This window comes from Kogia breviceps, chromosome 5 (genome assembly GCF_026419965.1).
Source record: "Kogia breviceps isolate mKogBre1 chromosome 5, mKogBre1 haplotype 1, whole genome shotgun sequence".
Classification (NCBI taxonomy): Eukaryota; Metazoa; Chordata; class Mammalia; order Artiodactyla; family Physeteridae; genus Kogia; species Kogia breviceps.
The window spans coordinates 56,991,115-57,012,967 of NC_081314.1; the positions used below are offsets into that span (position 1 = coordinate 56,991,115).

A 21,853-nucleotide genomic window follows, 5' to 3' on the forward strand; every position below is an offset into this window, starting at 1 on the left:
AATTCCCTTAAATGCACATTCATTAAGCACCTGAAATATGCCATGCATTAGTTTCGAAAATTTATATTTCATCAGACAGGTTTAGAGAAGGAACTCAAAGTAGCATAAACAAATTGAATGAAGACTCGGAGATGGGAAAGCGTGAAATGTGGTTTCACAACATCTAATCCACTTCTGCTAGATAGAAGGAACTGGAAAGGAGCTAATGGGAGAAAAATTGGGAGCAGCATGTGGTAAACCATTACTATGGCTGTAGTTGAAGTCTGCCCAGGAAGCTTTTTCACCTCTCTTCTCGTAACCATCTCAGGCCTTTCCTACATCAGCCTCCACTGTATGTGTAAGTCTTGGTAGGGCACCTTACCTGGCATAGGGGTATACCATGTGTCAGTAGGCTTGGTACAGCAAATTAATTTAATCTCTTGTCGCAGAAAAAAGGGTGTGATTCAAGCAAATTATTTAAAGTCCTTCATGTGATTTCTTTTTTAGAGTTAACAAGGTAATTTTCCTTAGGGATGCTTAGCTGAAAGGGCTTACCAGGAGTTGCTGACAGGCATTCAGCCCCAGCTATGAAGAGAGTCTGCCTGCTAATAAAGCTGAGGCAAGCCAAGGAGTGGAAAAAAAGGGAAAGAAAAAAAACGTAATGACCTCAGTTAAGTCTCTGAATACAGCCATGTGAGAGCTCAATGCATCCTGAACTTCTCAGTTACATAACCCAATAAATTGTGTTTTTGCTTTTCAGGAGTTTGCTTATTTTACTTAATTGGACTTGAGTTTCTATCAGTTACATGATAAGAGGAGTGGATGCTGTTGAAAAGGTAGTTTGTGCTTTTACTCTAAAGATGGAAGACCATTGAAGAGATTAAGAAAAGTATCAGGTAATCAAAGTAATATCAGCTTTTTATTTATTCATTCTCTAATTAGTTTTCTTAACTCCAATGGTCTTCCCCAGTTTCTTTTACTCAAATGTCTTCCACAAAATTGTTGCTAGATTCAATGGTTCTTTCTCAGTTTGTAATTTCCTTGATTTAATTATAGTGTGTGATGATATTAATAATTTATTCTTTCAATATAGACTAGGGCTAAAAAGAATGGGATTTGTGCCCGATTTTAGTTTGAATCCAGTTTTATGGTGTTTTAGTTGTGTGAACTTGAACGATTTATTTTAACATGGGACTTTAGTTTCCTCATCTGTAAAATGGGGTTAGCAAACCTACCTCATAGTTTAATTGTGAAGATTAAGAAAGATAATAAATGGGGAGCAACTGACATAGAGTAAATGTTCAATGTGGAGTAGCTATATGGTGTAAAAAGTAAAAACTGTAAATTCTCACTCTCTCCCAATAGGTAAACACTGATGAAGTATTTTGAGTGAATGCTTTCATGTCTTAGTTTTACATTTATGTGCAGTATTTTTTTTTTTTTTTTTTTTTTTGCGGTACGCGGGCCTCTCACCGTTGTGGCCTCTCCCGTTGCGGAGCACAGGCTCCGGACGCGCAGGCTCAGCGGCCATGGCTCACGGGCCCAGCCGCTCCGCGGCATGTGGGATCTTCCCAGACCGGGGCACGAACCCGTGTCCCCTGCATCGGCAGGCAGACTCTCAACCACTGCACCACCAGGGAAGCCCTATGTGCAGTATTTTTAATTTTTTCTTTTATTAATGAACCATATTCCTAACAACTCGTTTGTTCCTTTGAAATGTTTCATATGCATCCTTTCCTTTCCATTCCAACTGCTGCCATGTAAGGTTTGACCTGATCACCTGGACAGATTTCTTAGCCCATATTGCTTTCTCTTTTAGTATATCATGTATTTTGCTGTTAATCTTTCTAAAGCATGGATTTTTTTTTTCATAAATAAGAACTTGCATTTTTTTTCCCTACTGCCAACTGCACTAGGTTCCTTCACTTCAACTGCAAAACCTTCCATAAGATTTCACATTAACTTTTCAACTACATACCATTTCTTTATTTGTATTTAGCTCTATTAGGGTATAATTTACATACAATAAATTTCATTCATTTTAAATATAGAGTTTGATGAATATTGGCAATTGTATACAGGCTTAGAACCATGACTACGATTAAGATACAGAACATTTCCACTGGTTTTAAAATTTCCCTCCTGACCCTTTGCCATTGATTAACTACCCAACCCTGGTGATAGGCAACCACTGATCTTCATTCTATTACTATAGTTTTGCATTTTCTAGAATTTCATGTCAATGGAATCATGAAGCAAATGCTGTTTTGTGTTGGATTTCTTTCACTTGGCATAATGTTTTTGAGATTTGTGTTCTTTTTGTTGTTTCTGAGTAGTACCCCAAGTATGGATGTAATACAATTTGTTAATCCATTTACCAGTTAATGAACATTTAATGACATGTTTCCAGATTGGGGCCATTATGAAAAACTGTTACTATGAAAATTTGCATACAAATCTTTGTGTAGACCTATATGTTCATTTCTTGTGGTAAATACTTATAAGCAGAATTGCTGGGTCCTAATACAGATCCTGGCATGTATATGTTTATTGTCATAAGAAGGCAGTAAACTACTTTCCAAAGTAGATGCACCATTTTGCATACCACCAGCAGGATATGAAAGTTTCAGCTACTATTTAGTCTTTAAATATTTTTTGCCCCCTTATTGTTCTTCTCCTTCTGGGACTGCATTATATTATGTTTATTTTCTTTGTATTTTCTCTGTTCTTTACATTGGATAACAGATTCCTGACTCTACTAGACAAGAATTCTCTATCCCTTTCCTCAGTCATCACCATCATTTCACTTCTATGCTTATCCAGTGAATTTTTAATTTCAAATATAGTACTTGTCAATTCTAGAATGCCCTTTGGTTCTTTTTATTATTTATATTTCTCTGTTTAAATATTTTGTATTTTTCATGTATTGCAAGCTTATATTCTTTTATTTCATTGCGGATTGTTATACCGGCTTTTTAAAAATCCCAGTTGGCTCATTCCAACATATAGATAATCTAGAGGTTGGTGTCAACTGTTTTCTTTTTTCTTGGCAACCCATTATATTTTCCTGAATTTTTATATATCAGGTAATTTTTGATTCTATCTTGAACATTATGCATGTTAAGTTGTGGAGACTCTGAATTCTATTGTTTTTCCTCCAAAGAGTATTACTTCTTTTATTTTAGCAGGAAATTATCTTGGTTAGATTCCAGCTGCAAACTGGGCAATGGTTCCAAAACTAATTCAGATCTATTTTATTTAACTGAACTGTTATGGACCTACTGCACAAGTGTGTGGTTCAGGAGTCAACCAAAAATGTAGGCAGACAGAATTTGAGCATATCCTTTATGTCTATATTCTTTTCCCTCAGATTCCCCCTCTTTACCAGTTTCCCCTGGACTCAGTCTTCTGATTCCCCAAACCAAGGAATCACTAATTTTCCTGCCACAGTGACTGCTCCTGGCTCCAGGCTAACAACTGCAAAAGTGAAAACTCATTCTGCAGAACTCTCCTTCTCTGTGTGTGGATTCCCTACAAGAATCTGCCTGCTTCTGTTGATTATAAACTGCCTTTATGTAACTGCTTTTTTTGTGTTATGTCCATGAGTTTATAGTTATCTTCAGGAAGGTTAGTCTAATAAGATCCTACGCAGCCATTACCTGAAGCCAGTCCTTGATATTTCTTAAAAATACTAGTGTCGATCTAGAAAATGAATTTATTCAGGCCATTAACTCTTTGTCCTTTCCTCCACGTATTTAAGTCAAATTGATACTATTTAAGTCAAATTGATAAGACACACTAGAAACTCAATCCTCAGTTGACATTTTTCTAGCTGCAGCTTGTGTTGCTTCTCTCTCAATCTTTCTCTCTCTCTTCCTTCCTTCCTTCCTTCTTCCCCTTCCCCCCCTTCTCCCTTTTTCACTTCCTCTCTTCCTTCCTTCTTTTTTCTTTTTTTTTCTTTCTGTATCTCTCTCATCCTCTCTCTCTCCTCTATGTTTGTTGAAGTTTTGGACAATTCTTGACATCAAACATACTAACTTCTTTTAATAAACAATGCAGAATATCTACACTTTACACATTTGCCAGTGATCTCCAGCTGAAGTAGTTTGTTCCTGTACTCATATTAAATACAAACTTGACCAACTTGTATTTGAAAGCCATAATCTCATACCTGTTCGTTTCTTTTCTGTGCAGGCGGATAGTGTGTGATGGTGGTAAGTTCATTGAACTTAAAATCAGAGGATATAGTTTCAAATTTTTTTTTTTTTTTTTGGTACGCGGGCCTCTCACTGTTGTGGCCTCTCCCGTTGTGGAGCACAGGCTCCGGACGCGCAGGCTCAGCAGCCATGGCTCACGGGCCCAGCCGCTCCGAGGCATGTGGGAACCTCCCGGACCGGGGCACGAACCCGTGTCCCCTGCATCGGCAGGCGGACTCTCAACCACTGCACCACCAGGGAAGCCCTATAGTTTCAAATTTAAACTTTTATGCCTTGGATCTAGTTTCTCCATCTATGAAATAGGTATACTAAAAATTCCTACTTCGTAAAGATATGATCAACAGTACCAGTCATCTAGTTGCTCCTGCTCAAAAACCTTTTAAACTTTTTCTCATGTTTCCAAGTTTTTCTTGAATTAACACACTGCTCTTAATTCCTTTTTTTTTTGTTGTTGTTGTTATTGTTGCAGCTGTTACTACCTAATGCAGACACCCCCACCTCTTTTCACTTCATTTCAATAATTTCATAACTGGCTGCCTTATCTTTAGTTTTACCATTTCTTCCAAATCCGTTCCCCATGCTGCTACAGACAGACTTTTTTAAAAGATAAACATGATCACACTACTTTGCTGAAAGCCCTCCACTGTCCTTGCCTAAGGGTTAAGTCCAAACTTCATCATCAGATGTGCAGGTCCTCTCATTACCTGACCCCGCTTACACAAAACCTCATTTTTTGCTACTCCTCTACATGCCTCCTATGCTCCAGCTAAACTGAACTGCTTGCCTTTAATAACACATTTTGCACTCTTGTGAGCTCATGCCTTTAAATATGTTGCTCCTTTGCTTGGAATGCCTTTCCCTGGAAAGTCTTTCTGTATTGTGCATGAAGGCATCATATTGTCTAGGTATTATCCTACCTCAGACTCAGAGATACTGTACAATACAAGTGGGACGGGACCACATCTCATATTTCTTCTTATTCTTCCATAATTAAATAATAGGTACAGACAGGCAGTCAAAAGATTGGTGAGAATTCAGTTACTGAATAATAAAAAATAATCTTGACTTATTTAAGAACTAACTACACAGTGTATTATTAATGTGATTTTAGGGTTTTATAACTGCTTCTATAAATTTCAAGGGTTTTTTTTTTTTTTTTTTTTGGCCACAGGCATGTAGGATCTTAGTTCTCCAACCAGGGACAGAACCCGTGCCCCCTGCCATGGAAGCATGGAGTCTTAACCACTGGACCACCAGGGAAGTCCCATATAAATTTCTAGTTTTTAAGTAATAACAACAAAAGTATTTTAGAACATAAGTAAAAGAACATTACCTAGATACTCTGTTTCAATAGTAAAACTCTGGGAAATGAGCAAATGTGAAATCTAAGTCATATGTAATAAAGTACCATTAGCTCTTAAAGGAACAGAGTATCTTTGGAAGTAGGGTATCTCTGCTTTATGAATACATTTGGGGCTAATAATGTCCATTCTAAACATTATCTCAAAAAAGTGGGGACCTATGTAATTATGGCTTTAATGTATTTTAAGTAAGACATATATTTTAAAAATATAACTTTCAAGGATACCTGAGCAAATTTCTATGCTTTTATATTCAATTGTTGGATGAAGTCATGATGGTCTGTAATCATGTCCCCAAAATTACTATTAGTGAATTAGATTGACTGCAATCATTCATTCATTTGTTTGTTTAACCATTACAGACCACAGCAAGTCAGGCATACTTCTAGGTGCTTGTCATACAGCAGTAAACAAAACAGGAGAAATTCCTGATTTTTGTGGCAGTTACCTTCTGGTAAGGGGAAACAAATAAATATAATCAGGTTATAATAAGCATTCTGAAGCAAATATAAGAAGTTAAAAAGACAGAGAATAAGTGAGGAGGAAAATGCTACTTTAGATAGTTAAGTCAGTGAAGACATCTTTTGAAAGTGACATCTGAGCAAAGACCTCATATAAATGAGGGAGGGAGTCATAGAGCCATTAGGAAGAGGAGAGACCTGGGAAGAGAAAGAATAGTAAATGGAAAAGTCTCAGGGTGAGAGATTGTTTAGTATCCTGTAAACAAGCTAACAGAGACAAAAGATCCAGCAATAATGGTAACATAAGAGAGACTGTGCAACTGCATTATGAAAGGTGCACATTAGTTACATTCAGAATAAATAAGGGAAAATAATTTCTGATTGAGGGGATCTTTGAGGTAGTACTTTTGCAAGTGTTTAGAAGGTAGGGATGGTGATTTGAAATCACCACGAGAATAAATCATTAGAATTGTCCTTGGAGACCAGCAAATATTATCTTTCAGGAGAAATGTAGAGATTAGGAAGAGAAATAATGGCAGAAGAAGCTGAATAAAGGTGTGTGGGATGGAGAGTATGCTAGATTTGGATTTTAGAATAAGGACTTTGTATTTCACATGATAGGAGATACAGGTTCATTAAGCATTTTCATGAATGGCTTGATTTGGTAAGGGCTAGGTAAAAAGATGAATTTGGCCATGCTATACAGACTATATGGGATGGAGAGGGGGTTTGTGGGTACGCTAGACTTGGAGACCAGGTGGACTGTGGCCAAATGGATACTAAACTCTATCAGACTATGCTGGTAATTCTAAAAGTCAGTATCTGTCTTTTCTGTATTAATAACATCTATATCTTTTGTCATGTTATAATAGTCTGCCCAGGAAGCTGGGCAGGTGGTCTACCTTGCAATGCCACTCCTTGACAGATTATGAGGCTTTATGTTTTATTACTTTCACAGCTGAAATGTGAACTCTCATAGCCCCCATAAACTCTTTCTCAGTATATTATTTATATTTAGCCCATTTAAAGTAAAATACATATGATTTATGAGAAAGGTTGTAGTAAAATTTTATCTAAGCATAACATTTCATTAATACTTTCTCTTCTGAAACCCCTTGAAGAAGAAAAAAAATGTGCTAACCTCCTGCTGTGAGTCTTTGGGCTTTTCCAAAGAATGAGTAATACTCTTGCTTTTTCTTTACTTTAGGAGAACATGACATTAAATTTTCCTTATATATATAATTACTGGGGGAAAAAATCTTTTGAAGCAATATTTTCAGAAAATGCTAATACTTTACATTTGTGTTATCTTAAGATTTCCTTCCAAATCTATGATAAGCCCATATGTTTGGGCAAGCTTCACCCGGTTTTTATTTGTAATTGACTTTACAGAGAGTTCCAGTATTCATTCTAAACAGTATGCAACATGGTAAAAGGCCATTAAGGCCAGTGTGGTTAATGTCACAACCTGGAAGACTACATGATCTGCAATGTAAATTGAATCCAATTTCGTACATTTTATTGCTGCCTTCATCATCTATTCATGTGTTTAATGTTTTCTTTTTTGTCTCATCCACATTTAATATTCTCCCTTACACTAAAATTAGCTAATAGAAGACAGATACACGCCATAAGGAAAAGAGAAGGCAGGGAGGGCCTAGGGAGTCACAAATCACTAATGATTTTCATGTTATAGATACCATGTATGCAACGAAATTTCATGATCAGTTTTTAACACTAAGCCCAAATGTCCCTACATATATTGATGTTTGAATCAGTAGAGGAAACACATCCCATAGATACTAAAAATAGAGTGAACCCTGAAAAATTACTTACTCATATGTCAGGTGCTTTACATGCATTATTTTAGATACTCCTCACAACATTCCTGCAAAGTAGGTACTATTATTATCTGCATTTTGCAGAGGTGAATTTGAGGTTAGGAGAGATTAGGTAACATGCACCAGGCAATAACATATTAAGTGTAGATCCAGGATTCAAACCAGGCAATCTGATTCCAGAGTCCCAGCTCTTAACTGCATACCAACAAAAGAAGAAAAAATAAATAAAAAGCAAAATTTCTTGCTTTTTAATTGCTTGTGGGATTTAATGGTATGGTATGGGTTTATCTCCCTCAGGGGGTTTGTTTGGAAAAGTGGAGAAAAATAGGTGGGAGAATTTGGTTCATTTGCCTGTATTTACAGATTGTGATAAATGCTGTTTGTGTGACAATTCTATTGTGTTAAAATTCTTGGGCTTCGTAAGACTAACTCATAAAAATGAGATGTTAGTGCCCAGCTGATAAAGTGTAGCTGTGAAAAGAATAATGAAAAAACACAGTAGAACCTATTTAGAATTAATCTATATTATAAATGCCAAATATTAAAAATGAAAAACGTTCAGTCATTACCTTTAGGGTTCTGATATTAACCTCAGCAGATGCATTTAGAATATGGTACCCACAGCCTTGGGAAACAAGAGAGTATACAAAACTTTACATTCTGTAAATTACAATGGACAACTTATCAAATAATCCCTATTTCTTTTTTAAAAGTTTGGTTCTGCAGTTGTCATAATGATACCCTCTATTAGGTTACCTTAATTGTGTAGTCCCATGAAAGATGAAAGGATTCAATCAGGTACTTTCATTGACATTGGAATACTTATATCTCATCTCTTCTAGGAAATTTCCAGAGAACTCTCCAGATTCCAGAGACCTTTCACAGGATTTAGGATTTAGACAAACTGGGCAGGGTAGATCTGTCACCAAGAATCAGATACATGCTTTAGTTGAATGAAATTTCACTTTCCTGGGCGCAATATCAAAATCTACTACAATATTTGTCAACACATCACCTAAAGGTTACTTCTAAAAAAAAGGAAAAAATGACAAGATACACTGAATTCTAAAACTGTCGGGAGAATGTGGTACTGAATTCCTTTTAAGCAGATGGAATGATATGTCATATTTCAGATCGTTTTTAAAAATCAGATCGCATATTCTGGAACCTTAGGTTTCTTATTTATTATTATTAGTAAATTAATGAGTAATACTTCAGAGCAATTGCATTCTAAGTGTTGGTTATTTTAAAGTTCCTTTCTTTGACCTGAATCTTACAGATTAAAGCATACATGCAAATGAGAAATACGAAGCAAGCTCTTAAACAAGAAAAAACACTTTTCAAGACCAAGTGTCACGGACTTCTCTTAGGGATTTCCCACTGGTGAATTTTATTATTATTATTATTACACGTTGCAATCAATTAATTCAGTGGTTCTGTTGGTAGGCCCCGGTCCCCTAACTCACCTGCATTTAAAATTCACACAGAGAAGCTGGTAGGAGGTGGGTAGGTGTAAACAATGTGGTATAGTGAGTCACACCCGTCACAAAAGCCAACACTGATTAGCTATGATGAATTTTTAAAAATCACCTACCCAGCGGCAGAAGATGTGGGCGCAGCCCGCGGGAAGAGGCCAAAGGCAGTGGCTTTGCATTTACACTACTCCCACATAGGAGACTACAACCGACACGTCAATTCGGAGCTTACTCTGCGTCTAGCTGGTGCAAACAGAAAATAGGGGCGAGTTTGGTGTCAAGGGATCTACCAAAGGGGTGATGAGGGGAGGGAAAAAAAACAAAAACAGAAACTGAAGAAACACAGTAGAAGGCTGTTGCCTCTAACTCCTCACTCTCAGTCACCAAGACGTAAACGCCTGGGAGGGTAGCACAAGGACTCCGAAAACCGAGAAACCCGTTGCGTCCGAGGCCTCGCGGTTCGCCGGCCGTGCGGCTTCACTCACACGCTCCGAGTGAACGTCACACGTGACGCCTGGGGCCTTTAACCCCTCCTGTCGCCGCGGACGCTGCGGGCGCTGCAGGAGGAGGGAGGGAGGAGGGCGGAACTTGTAAAGGGAGGGACCACCGCCAGCCTCAAGTCTGCCACCGCGGGACCCGCGCCCCCGAAGCCCACCCCCACTGAGATCTTGGCTCCGGCCCCGGGGAGGGGGGTTGCGGGGCGGGGGCGGGGGGGAAATGCTGTGCCACAAACCGGGTGAAGAGAGGGTGGCAGGGGTGGGAATTGTGGCTCTGAGGGGGCTGGACGGGTCGGGAGGATGGGTCTAGCTTGATTCAGACTCCTGCACCCGGCAACGCCACGAGAGACGGGGGAGAGGGAGAGGAGGTTGTGCTGTGTGTGTGCGCGCGTGTGTGTGCGCGTGTCTACAGGTAGCAGCGGCGGCGGCGGCGGGGACCGGAGCAGGGGACGCATCTGCAGCCACCTCCCCTCCTGTGATTTTCGGAGGCGATTGCTCAGTTAGCTGACGGATCTGTACCCTCGGGAGCTCTTCTCATCCTCTCCATTTCCACGCGTCTTAGGCGTCTTCCAGTTTCAAGTGTGTGTTTTGGGTATTTTATTTTTTTCCCTTCTCCCTCTAAATCTTTTCGGGAATTCTTCATATTGAAGCAGGTGGCTCCTGGGACGAAATCTTTGGATACATTTGGCCTGCCAAGTTTTTCTTTTCCCCGTCCCCTCCCTCTTTCAGAGGCATCTGTGGTGCTTTCTTTTTGGATTTATATGCAGAAAACGTATATATGTTTATATACCGACCGCTTAATATATAAATACATATACGCGTGCCCAAGCACTTGGTTTTCGCCTCTCTTCCTGACAAAGCGGAATGTTTTGGAGCCGATGGATAACGAGAACAGTATTAACATTCTTTTGAGCCTGTATTTTAAAGAGGGGAGGGAGAGTGAAGAATTAACATTCGGCCATCGTTTGGCTGCACACTAAACATCACGAAATATTTATGGTTGCAGATCAGGTGCAAACAGGGATTAGAGAGAAAGGTAAGGGAGCTTCCTGCGTCCGCCGAGCTCCGGTGTTTTTCTTTATCCCGGGGATTGCCGAGAACTTCCTACTCCCTGCCTCTCCCTCTTCTTCCCCACCTTCCACCCACCCAGCCCCGCTCTCTCCTCCGTAAGCTTAACCCTTTCTCAGTTACGTTGGGTTGGGGCGGGAGCGGGGGGAGAGGGTTGCTGGAGGTGTAGACGTCTGTTAGAGTTTAAATGCTTCTTTCCCCTCTCTTCTCTCTCTCTCTTTCCCTCTCTTTCTATCCCTCCCTCCCTCTCCCCCCACAGCCGAGTAACTGAGTTTCCCATTCCCCTTTTAGATGTTTTAGGAAGCCCATTTTGTCGTTTTGAAAAAGAATGTTACTTCGATAGCTGTTTTAAACATTTCTTGGTGCCAACCCCGTACCTCTATCCTCTGACGAAAATAAAGGCAATAAAAATAATGAACTTTCATGAACTGGGTGGTTTCTTTAGCACTGGGGGTCATGGAACCTCCCAAGTGGTTATTTTCATTTAAAGAAGAGCCAATACCTCAGGAGGACTCCACAGTGGAGGAAATTCAGCTTCCGTTTCTGCCTACTGCCAGTTCATTTACTTGGAGGGTCATTTACCAGAGTTGAAGAGGATGGAGCTGAGTCTAGTATAGGAAAAACTACACGACACTTAATTCCTTTTTAATCTCACCCTTTACAACAAGATCAGTCCCGTTTAACTCTCTCAGTACTTGGGAAGCGTTTAGAGGCTCGACCTTTTGGGGAGAGGTGGGAACTTGCCCTTATTTTTCCTTTTCTCCTTTCAGCCTCCTTCCTCCTCGGCTCACCAGCTCTCGCCCCGGCACTTTGTAAATTTCCCGTTTTGCCCACCCCTCCTGGTTGGGTGTTCTCGGCTCTTCTCCGCTCCTGCCCCCTCCGTCCTCTCTAACTTGGCGCTTTCAGAGCAGATGCATCTTCTCTTTTCTTGGGCTCCCTCTCCCCACACCCCTTCGCGCCGCCCCCCGCGCTCCCCACCTGCCCCGGCTAGCCTCGCCCCTCCTCCCCGCCTCCCGCGGCGCCTTGACCCTTCCAGCCCAAGTCCGGGTCTGCGGGCCGGGGGGCGTGGTGTCAGCGCGCCGACTACCCGGCGGCCGACGCGGAGCGCGCCGAGCGCGCGGCGAGACCGCGGGGGAGCCGAGCCGGAGTCGGGGTAAGAGGCCGGGAGAGCCCGTCGGAGCCGGAGAGCCCCGGAGAGAAGGGAGGAAGCGAGAGTGAGGCGCGCACGCCGCCCGAGCTCGGGCGGACGAGTGCAGTCGCCTCCGACGCCTTAGAGCGGCGCCCCAGTCGTTGCAGCCTTTCACCCTAGAGCGGTGTCCAGGGACCACAGAGCCCAGGAGCCGAGAAATCGGCAGAGAGGTACCAAAGCAACAGGGAAAAGATTACGAGAGAGCGGGGAGGGTTTCCTGGCGAAACACGAAGGCTGAGCTGCTGGAGGAACAATGCCGCCTCCACGAGAAAACCCTTGCTTGAGGCCGGGGCGGAGCGCGGAGGAGCTTCCTCCAGCCTCGGGCTCTCCCTCCTCAGGCCCTCCGGCTTGTTCCGGGACCGGTTCCGCCTCGGAGTTTGATGGGGATAAGAAAGTTGCTCTTCCGCACATTTCCTGCGAAGTGGTTTTCAAATCTGTCTGGTTCGAGTCAAGATGTCACTCTCGGTAGATCCCCGCGATGAGCAGCTAATAGGTTATGCATTATGGGGCAGTCAAGTCCCCTGGGCAGAGAAGGTAGTCCAAACATTGCCGACCTTCTCCCTTGGCTCCCGACCGGCCAGCACAATGCTTTGGGAGTAGAGATGAAAAGCCACCTGCAGTGAATTTAAAATTATTTAGGTTGAGATTTTTCAGTTGGGAATGATTTATTCCAGAAGAGGTTGTTAGAGGGTTATAAAGATGAGGAAAATTCTGTGTTTAATATTTGTGATTATTCTGAATCACGAGCAGTTGGCTTCCACAAAGGTATTTCTTTTTTCATTTCTAGGACCATAGTGATACATGTAGGACTTAGAAAACATGGAATCAGAGAACTAACCCTGTATCTATTACTCTGCCTTTTTATAGGTACTCAATATATTCATTTTTCTTCTTTTTATACTGAAACTACAGTAGACTATTTTCGCTTAAATGATCATGCTCTACATGAAAATTACAGTTATGTATTTCTCAAACATTAATTGTGCTAATTATAAATAAGACCATAGGTATAAAAATATCACTAAGGAAAGGTGTGGGTGCATGTGTTTGAGCGTAAAACGTATAAAATGTCTTGGCATTTCAATCAGCCATTGTAACCTAGCAGAACACCAGCTTTTTGAAATGAGCTCAGAAGCAAGGGCCATGCACGTACTTAAAATATTGTTAAGTACAAAAACATTAAGTTTACCGTGCCCTTGGCAGAGAATGAATTTCAAGTCTACCTGCTCTGCAGAGTGATTCACAGAGCAAGTGGAAGTAATTATTACTCAGGCCTTCTGATTACATGGTTTGATTAAAAGAAGTAACTGTTTTCTGTAAGCCTGATATTCTACAGTTGCTCTTAACAATCCTATTAACGTAAGCAAAAATTGAGGGAGTCAGTCTTTCAACCGACTGTACTAGACTTCCTGCAGTGTGGGCTTCAGAAAAGCCCTCTTAAGCAACTCTTCTTTCCATAGTCTCCCTCCTCCCACTCCAAAGTACTTCTGTCAGTCTTTTATTCCCTTAGTGGCGGTTCATTGTGTGAAATTTTCCTTTTATATTTAGGTATAACATATTTTCAAATATAAATGTCTGAATTGTTTTGAAATTGAAGGTGGAATATATATTTACAGAAGGTAGGCTGAGAACTCCATTTGCTGCAGGCAGAGTGTTTGAAGGTTTGATCACTCTTTGCATGGTTGGCTGACTTCCCTGACTTTCTAAAGTCTCTTCCAATCCTGAAATTCTCATATTTTATTCTATTCTTATTATTTCCACATGGTTATTCAGTGGCAGGGTCTATATCTTCCTTCAAATTAGTTAGATACAATTTTTATAGGATAATTAAGTAGCTATAACTAGAGAATACAGATATAAATAAATCTAAGCTCCAATGTTATTGACAACTTTTTGAGGGGCAATATTGATATAGTAGGCATAGTTGAAAAATACCTCTCTGGGATTCCATGTGCTGAAACAAACCATTTCTAACATTTTTTTTTTTAAAGCAAAGCATAGTAATTTTTTATTTCTAGAATTCTTTTTAAAAATTTTTACACAAAGGAATTATTTTATGAATTATCGAACAAATACTAATTTGTAGTTTCTGTAAGCAAAACACAATTGGAATTAACAGTAACATTGGAAACTGCAACAGTTCAGCAATACACTTCTGCTACATTTTCAAGTATTTTGAAGTGAAGTTTGGTGTCTGTTTCTATCTTATTAGATTGTAAATAGAAAGATGTGATTCCTCAGTTATATTTAATTATTTGTAAATGGAATCACTCAAGTCCAGTTCACCAAACTTTTTTTTTTTTCTTCTAAAACACAGGTCTGGTCTTGCAGATCTTTTATCAACCATGGCCAATGGCTCTTTATAGTTTGGATGGTAATATCTAGACCTCGGAGGGCATTCAAGTCTTTTCACAATTTACTTCCCAACCTTCCTTTTTAGATTAAAACACCTTCCACCTGGAACTCCTCCCCAATTTACTCTGCATTCCATTCACCTGACGACTCCTTATCATTTTCCCCAATACTACTTGACATTTTAGGCTTCTGTGCTTTTCTTGTACTAGTCTTTCTTTATGGATTACTTTCCAGCTCCCTCTCCCCCAACAAATATACCCCAACTGTAGGATGGGAAAACATTTTGTTTCCTTAGAGTGGTATTTTCTCTGTCACCCTGCTATCCTTACTCTGAGCTCCCACAACATGCTATTCATGCTAGGAGTCCCCCACCTTTCACACTTGCTGATGATTGGCTCCCTCCCTGGAGAGTAAGTTCCCAGAGATCAGAAGCCATACCTAATTTATCGTTTCATTCAGAATGCTTAGCTCCATGTCTAAATATAAAGCAGACCATAAGTGAATGATAAATGTATTATTTAGAAATACGTTTGGCTATGAGTCAACAAAATCTGGCCAACCGTGGATTAAGCAAATAAAGATTTATTTATCTCACATTATTAAAACAAAATCGGGAGAAGACAGTTGCTTAAGCATTTAAACAAGGAATCAGGTTTCACCTACCATCTAGGTGCTTTCCTTCTTATGGTCATAAGATTACTGCTGTGCCTTTGGCATTATGTCTGCTTTCTAGGCCCAAAGAAGGAGAGGGCAAGGGAAGGTAACAAAGGGTTTTCTAGCTCAGGATTTCTCAGCTTTGGCGCTAGTGTCACGTGGGACTCATAAGTCTTTGTCTTTGTTGTGGAGGGAGTATCTTGTATGTTGGAGGCTGTTCAGTAGCATCGCCGGCCTCTACTCACTAGATGCTGGTAGCACCCTCCACCCACTCACCCACCTGGTTCTGAAAACCGAGACTATCTCTAGACGTTGCCAAATGTCCCTTAGAGGTTAAATCCTCCTGGGTTGAGAACTTGAGAATGATTAGAGTCTGAAGGATGGAAATTCCTTGTTTCCTACTTCCCCATTTTTGCATTGCAGTGGTGGTGGGGATCTGTTTGATTTTTGTTTCATAAATGGTAGGGGGCTCTTTATGAGATTAAAAAAAGAAAAAAGGGAGAGGAAAGGACCAAACAAGCCTTCTCCTTGAGCATTTTGTCGTTTTTGTGATGTGGACATTCTCCCTGTAGACTTCTATACCTACCAGAACTGTGTCAAATCACTACTTTTACGTATCCGACAGGTTGGGAAACATGCTTTTCCTCTGGCATACCACTACCTTGGAGAAAATCAGAATCTGTGAAAAGAGAAGGGGAAACTGGTTCGGGGTTGGAAACTAGAAGTGTTTGATACCGTGACAGAATAAATGAATATGTAAAATTCACCTAAATATTTCAGAAAGGAGAAAAAGTAAAGAAAAAGTAAATAGCCATAAAAGGGGATAGATCTAATTTTTTCACATGCTAAATATTCATAAAATAACTGTGATAATACTGTGATTTTATTTTTCTTCTGGATGATAGTTTACTTGGAAAATAATGGCAGAATGGAGGCACCCTACTCTTCCTAACTTTTATTTTTTTGGTCAGAGAGCACCCTGTCTTCTTCAATTTATTGAATAAAATTTGCTATTCATGCTTACAAATTAGTCATCAATCATATGAGAAATGTTGTCAAGGAAAGAAAATGCAGATCTTTGTTTTAATACTCTTTTCTAATGCATGTATAAAGATAGCACATGCCAGTGATGGCATTTGGTAAAATAATTTTTTTTTTTTTTTTTTGCGGTATGCGGGCCTTTCACTGTTGTGGCCTCTCCCGTTGCGGAGCACAGGCTCCGGACACGCAGGCTCAGCGGCCATGGCTCACGGGCCCAGCAGCTCCGCGGCATGTGGGATCTTCCCGGACCGGGGCACGAACCCATGTCCCCTGCATTAGCAGGGGGACTCTGAACCACTGCGCCACCAGGGAAGCCCAAAATAATGGTTCTTTGTACAGGTATATTAGTATGGATGGTAGTAACTTTAAATTAGGTTGCTCAATTATTTACCTCAGTATAGTTTACCATTATAGGGAAGAATTCTGCCTTACAAAGATATATCAATATTGCACTGATGACCAGTGATCTTATCTGATTGATACAATTTTTTCCCATGAGCTTGTTGAATGCCAGTTTTTGCTCATGTCTGTGTAGAATATAGAAATATAAAATATGGTGTCTGTTACGTTTGCATGCAAGCAACAGAATACCCAATTAAATATCTAAACAGTAAAGAATAATCTCTCAGGACAAGGATTATGGAGGTATACTGGTCCACAGTTGGCTACCTCAACAGTTCAAGGATGTCACAGCTCTGGGACAGCTTTGCTGTAATTCTCTTGGCTCTCCATTTTGGAAACAAGATAAACAATATGGCTACCACCAAGCCAAACACTACCTCTTCAAACAGTCCCACCCAAAGCAAAAAGAAGAGAGGAAGTCTTCTTCTCATGGAAATGTCTCTTTTAATTAAAAAGGAAATTTTTTTCCCAGAAGCTGTCAGCAAACTTCCCTTTATGCCTGATTGACTAAAACTGTGACACATCCCACTCCTAAACTAATCACTGGCAAAGAGATAATACATTGCATGACTGGTTTTGATCAATCATGGTCCTTCCCCAGGGGCTGAAGGAGAGGTCTGCTTGCCCTGTGGACATGGCAGTGTTACACTTAGACAAAATCAGAGCTCCTGTTAACTGACAGGAAGGAGGCAATAGTTGTAACCTAGGGTACCTAATAGGATGTGCCATAAACATCATGCCCTGACCTCCTTGAAGTTCTTATAATATGGAATGTCTACACTGGAATTAAGTGCACATGCCCCCCCCCACACTCATACACACAAGAATTAAACAGTCTTTGGATCCATGGACATAAACTGTACACATGTCAGGCTGCATGCTTCTGATATAGAATGATTGCTTTCATAATGTTCCAGAGATTTTTTTTTCAATATTGTCTGGAGAATTATTATGTTACATTCCATGTATAAATCCAAAACCCTACATTTTCAACTTATAACTGTATCATAATAACAGAAACCACAGTTAAAGCAGAGCATGTTCTTCTTACTAAATAGGTCATCTGTGTTTGTCATATTATATTCATAAATCAGAAATAATGTGAGAAATGACTGAACACTGTTGCCAGTTATTCTCATGAAGAAGGACTTGATATCAGTTATGCCCAATTAAAATTACTTCCCTGCTTTTGATAATTGTTTACTTGGAGAGTCTATGGGAGGGAACTAATTTTTAGCTCACAAGTCAGTATCTCATTAAGCATTATGAGTCTTTTTTTTTTAAGCAAAGAAAGCCGTATTTTCATTTTTTTTTTTGCTCTGACTTCATGGAAGCTCAGAGCTAGTTTTGTGTTCAGTTGAAAAAGAGGCACTGAATTATCTCCTTTTACCCTGTTTCATTATTTGAATCCATTTTAAAACTTAAACTTTGATTCAAGATTTGATTGTATTTGGGTTTTTTATCATAAGCTGCTTCAAATTATTTTTGGAAGGAGGAAGTATACGTACATGTATATATGCATGTACAGAAAATGAATGGTGTCATACATCACTCAATAAATGTTTTTCCTGAAAGAATATATGTTTAGAAATTAGACAATATTGTGTACAATAAACTCTGAATCATGCTCCCATCAACATGTACAATAGGATTTCAGGGAAAGGAGATGTGAGTGATGCCTGGGCCATTTGAGAGAGATACACATTGTAGTTTTGCAGACAGATGGAAAATTAAGGTAGGGTAGGTGGAGGATGTATAGCTGAAGTCATTCTATGTATTTTGCTCTATGACCAGATAGTAATTGGTTTTCAACTTTTTTACCCTCTATCCTCAGTATTTCAATAACCACCTTTCTACCCTATAACTTCTCCGCAATATAAAGGGGCAATTAAACTTTAACACCAAAGCTACATGGTAAAAGAACCGTGAACTAGAAAAGAACGGATCTGGTTTCTCTCTTTGTTCCAAAGCAAATTTTGTGGTTGTTGGCAATCTTCTCTGTTACCCCTGGCGTTTCAGAATGTATGTTCAAAGTCACATCTTTGCATCGTCAGTGCTCTATTTCCAGGCTCCAAGCCTGAAGCGGTTTGCAGCACAGCTACCACCTCTGACCTGGGCTCCTTGCCTCCAGGGAAACTGATTTTTGAATCAAACTTAAAATGATAATTAGTAACTCCATTTGTGTTTGAGGTCAGAAACAGATGCTTCTCCTTTTTGTTTTAAGAAGGCATATTTGAAAGTGAAAACGGAGTGAAATTGGGTTTTAAATAGTTCACATTTTAGTGGGCACATTTGTATCAAGTAAAGACCATGAGGGGAGGGCATGTTCTAGGCACCTGTCTGACCTTCTCTCCACTGGACTTAGCAGTGTCTTGTACTTCAGCATATCCACTGTGAAATAAGTATGGTTTACAGTATTGACCCTAAGGTATTGCAAGTTCCTGAGGCTTCTCTTAGGGAATAAAATGTTTAATTTTATTGAATACTTTACAAATATTTCATTTAAACTAAGGAACCATTGACTACGGGACACATCGTTATTTTATGTATGCTTTAGAAAGAAGCAGCATCCCAATTAAATCGTTATACAATGCTTTCCTACCACTTAGAATTTTATACTTTAACAAAGAGCAATTTAGACTTAAATAGATGTAGATTTTTCTAATGTATTAATCTTATGCATATATAAAAAGTATAATAAACACATTGGTTTAAGAATTCAAAAACTTTTGTCCTATTTAGATTCCCACTCTTTTGAATCATTGTTTTTTTGACTCAGAGTCATATCCATATCCATATTTTTCCCGACAGTAGTCTGTGTGTGTTGGTGATACATCCTTTCTTAAGAGTACTTCATGGTTGTCTTCAGGATTTCATTCCAAGCAGCTGATACCTTCTGAAAGTTTTGATGGTGGTGTTTTGTTGATCTTACTAGAATGTGACAATTGAAGATTTTCAGACAATAACCAGATCTCATATTTCTTCATTCAGTTGTCCTGAAATATCAGGAGTGATGGTTGTCTGGTCATGGCAAGAGAAATACAAACCAATTTTCGTGTACAAAGTCAATGACAACTATGCCTCCACTACTGCTTGGCTATAAGGAATTATAAAATGCATCCTGATTTCAGAGATATTAAAGGTTAAAAAATAGTGTGTCAGAGTCAATGAGATATGGCAACTTTAATGATATGTGTGTCCTCATTTTTAAACAAGCTAATGGAATAATGATAATTAACCAAATTATTTAATTAATCTCTAAGCTTTTGGATAAGAGAATAATATGTAATTCTTAGAGAGTGTGATTAGAATCTAATTCTAACCCTTTTTATTCTCTATTTACCCTCCCAGTTTGCAACGTACAAAATGTAGCTAGTCTTGCAGATGGATAATGATAGGAAGAAAAAAGCACAAGAGTAAGAATCAAGGGACCTGAGTTTATAGAGCAGACTCTTCTAATAACTATATGTGTCACTTCCTATAATTCACTTCATCTCTCTGGGCCTTGGTTTCAGTGTTTAAAATATATAGTTGGACAAATTGAAATTAAATGTGTCTTTTGGGTCTCAAAACTGTTTTGGGGAAAGATTATCAGTAATAAAGAATGTTTATAATTATATATATATATAATTAAGCTGGTATTATATAGATATATAGTAATAGAGGCGTGTCACTCTAAACTGGTAAGCTTAAGATATACAATATGTATTGTATATCTTTAAGATTATACAGCTTTTTTTGGAGGTTTACACATGCATATCTTATTTGTTATTTAAAACAATTGTAAGCAATGCAGAAGGTTCAAAAGAACAGAGTTAAAACTGAGGACCCTTCTTCTCAAACATACTGGAATGGAAAGATTATTGAATAAATCAAAGCCAAATAAAGGATGTAGAAGTGGGAAGAGGCAAGGAGATAATGCATTTTCCATCAAGAACAAAGAAAACTTCCACAAGGAATTAACAATCCCTATATATAAATGTTCTGCTTAAAAAGAGAGTCATCAGTAAAAAGCGGGAGAAAATTAGCAGGTAAAAATGAAGTTTCTTTTTTAATTTTTGTTTTATCATTACTCAACCCCATACTACTGATTTTAAAAAATATGAATAAAAGGAAGAGGAGTTCTTGGCTTGGATCAGTCAGATGCTACTATTTGTGGATATATCTTGACAGTTCTTACTGTGCAATTCCATAGACAACAGTGATTCTTCTCTGTATTGTATTTGAAAATTGCCACTGCTCTTAAGTGGTCAGAAAGCTGGGTACTTACTTTCTGATGAATAACAAGCTCTCCAAAGGTGTCTCACTCTCTTTCCTCTCATTGTAGCTGTAGTCACCACAAAGAAAACATGATGTTGCCTCTTACCTACCCATTTTGCCATAAAAGTGAGTTGATTTATACAGCATGAAGAAACCTTTCCCTATTTTTTTAAAACTACATATTCTGGAAGCTCTCTTTTAAAATAATTAAACATGGAATACGTAAGATAGAGATATAATATTGTTGCAAGTAAGTAGATTTTTATTGAATAATTAATTAAATTGTTTTAATCCTCTATGTAGGTCCATTTGTCCATAAGAAAAATATTCAAGATACTAGTATTTAACATGGAGAATATTATTTAATGGTAGCGTCTTAGACCATAAAATAGGATGTTGAGATTATATTTACATTGCAATCACTATTTTATGACTAAAAGGGAAAGTCACAATTTTTGACCCCAGATGATCTGTAAAACATGTTTTAAAAAGAGAACAATTCATTTTTAAAGCTCTCAATAAATATTCAGTGGTATTTCCAGCTGAGAAACTGAATGGGCCATAATGGTTTTTTTAGACAATTATAGGGCAACCTTCTTAGATTGCAGGTGGCAAAACTGAGGCTGAGATAAGAAATGACTTGCTCAGTACATACAATGATAGAACTTGGACTGGAACATCCCAATCTTCATGTAATATTTTCATGCATCAATTTTACATGCAGGACAGTAATACATATACCAGCATCATATATTATTTGTATCTGTGATTATAAAATTATTAGTTTAGAAGTATAGGCAATAATTGCCAGAAGATAGCAAGAAGAGAGTTGTACTTTGAGGAAGGTTTAGTGAAGAAAGTGTTACTTGAAGGACATTGGGATATGGATGAATGAATGGAGAAGAAGAGGAAGTAAAGCACTGCTTGAACAAAAGCAGTAAAAATTAAGAATAGGACATGTTACAGAGGTATCTGGTCATTCTAGACTTTTTCAAAAGGAAAAAAGCAAAACCAAGACCAAAAAACATACCAATCCACAGAAATGTTACTGTA

At 39.0% G+C, this 21,853-nt stretch overlaps 1 protein-coding gene across 5 annotated transcripts in view; it reads left to right on the top strand.

Moving 5' to 3' along the window:
* Nucleotides 1-10,166: 10,166 nt before the first annotated feature.
* Nucleotides 10,167-21,853, top strand: part of NLGN1 (neuroligin 1) — a 902,159-nt gene continuing 890,472 nt past the window's right edge. Inside the window, exon 1 of one of the 5 annotated variants that reach the window (XM_067034033.1) lies at nt 10,167-10,410. The gene's annotated coding sequence lies outside the window, so the exon portion shown is untranslated. Of the gene's footprint in view, nt 10,868-21,853 lie in introns of all 5 variants that reach the window. The other 4 variants (XM_067034032.1, XM_067034027.1, XM_067034029.1 and 1 more) reach the window with 4 other exon arrangements.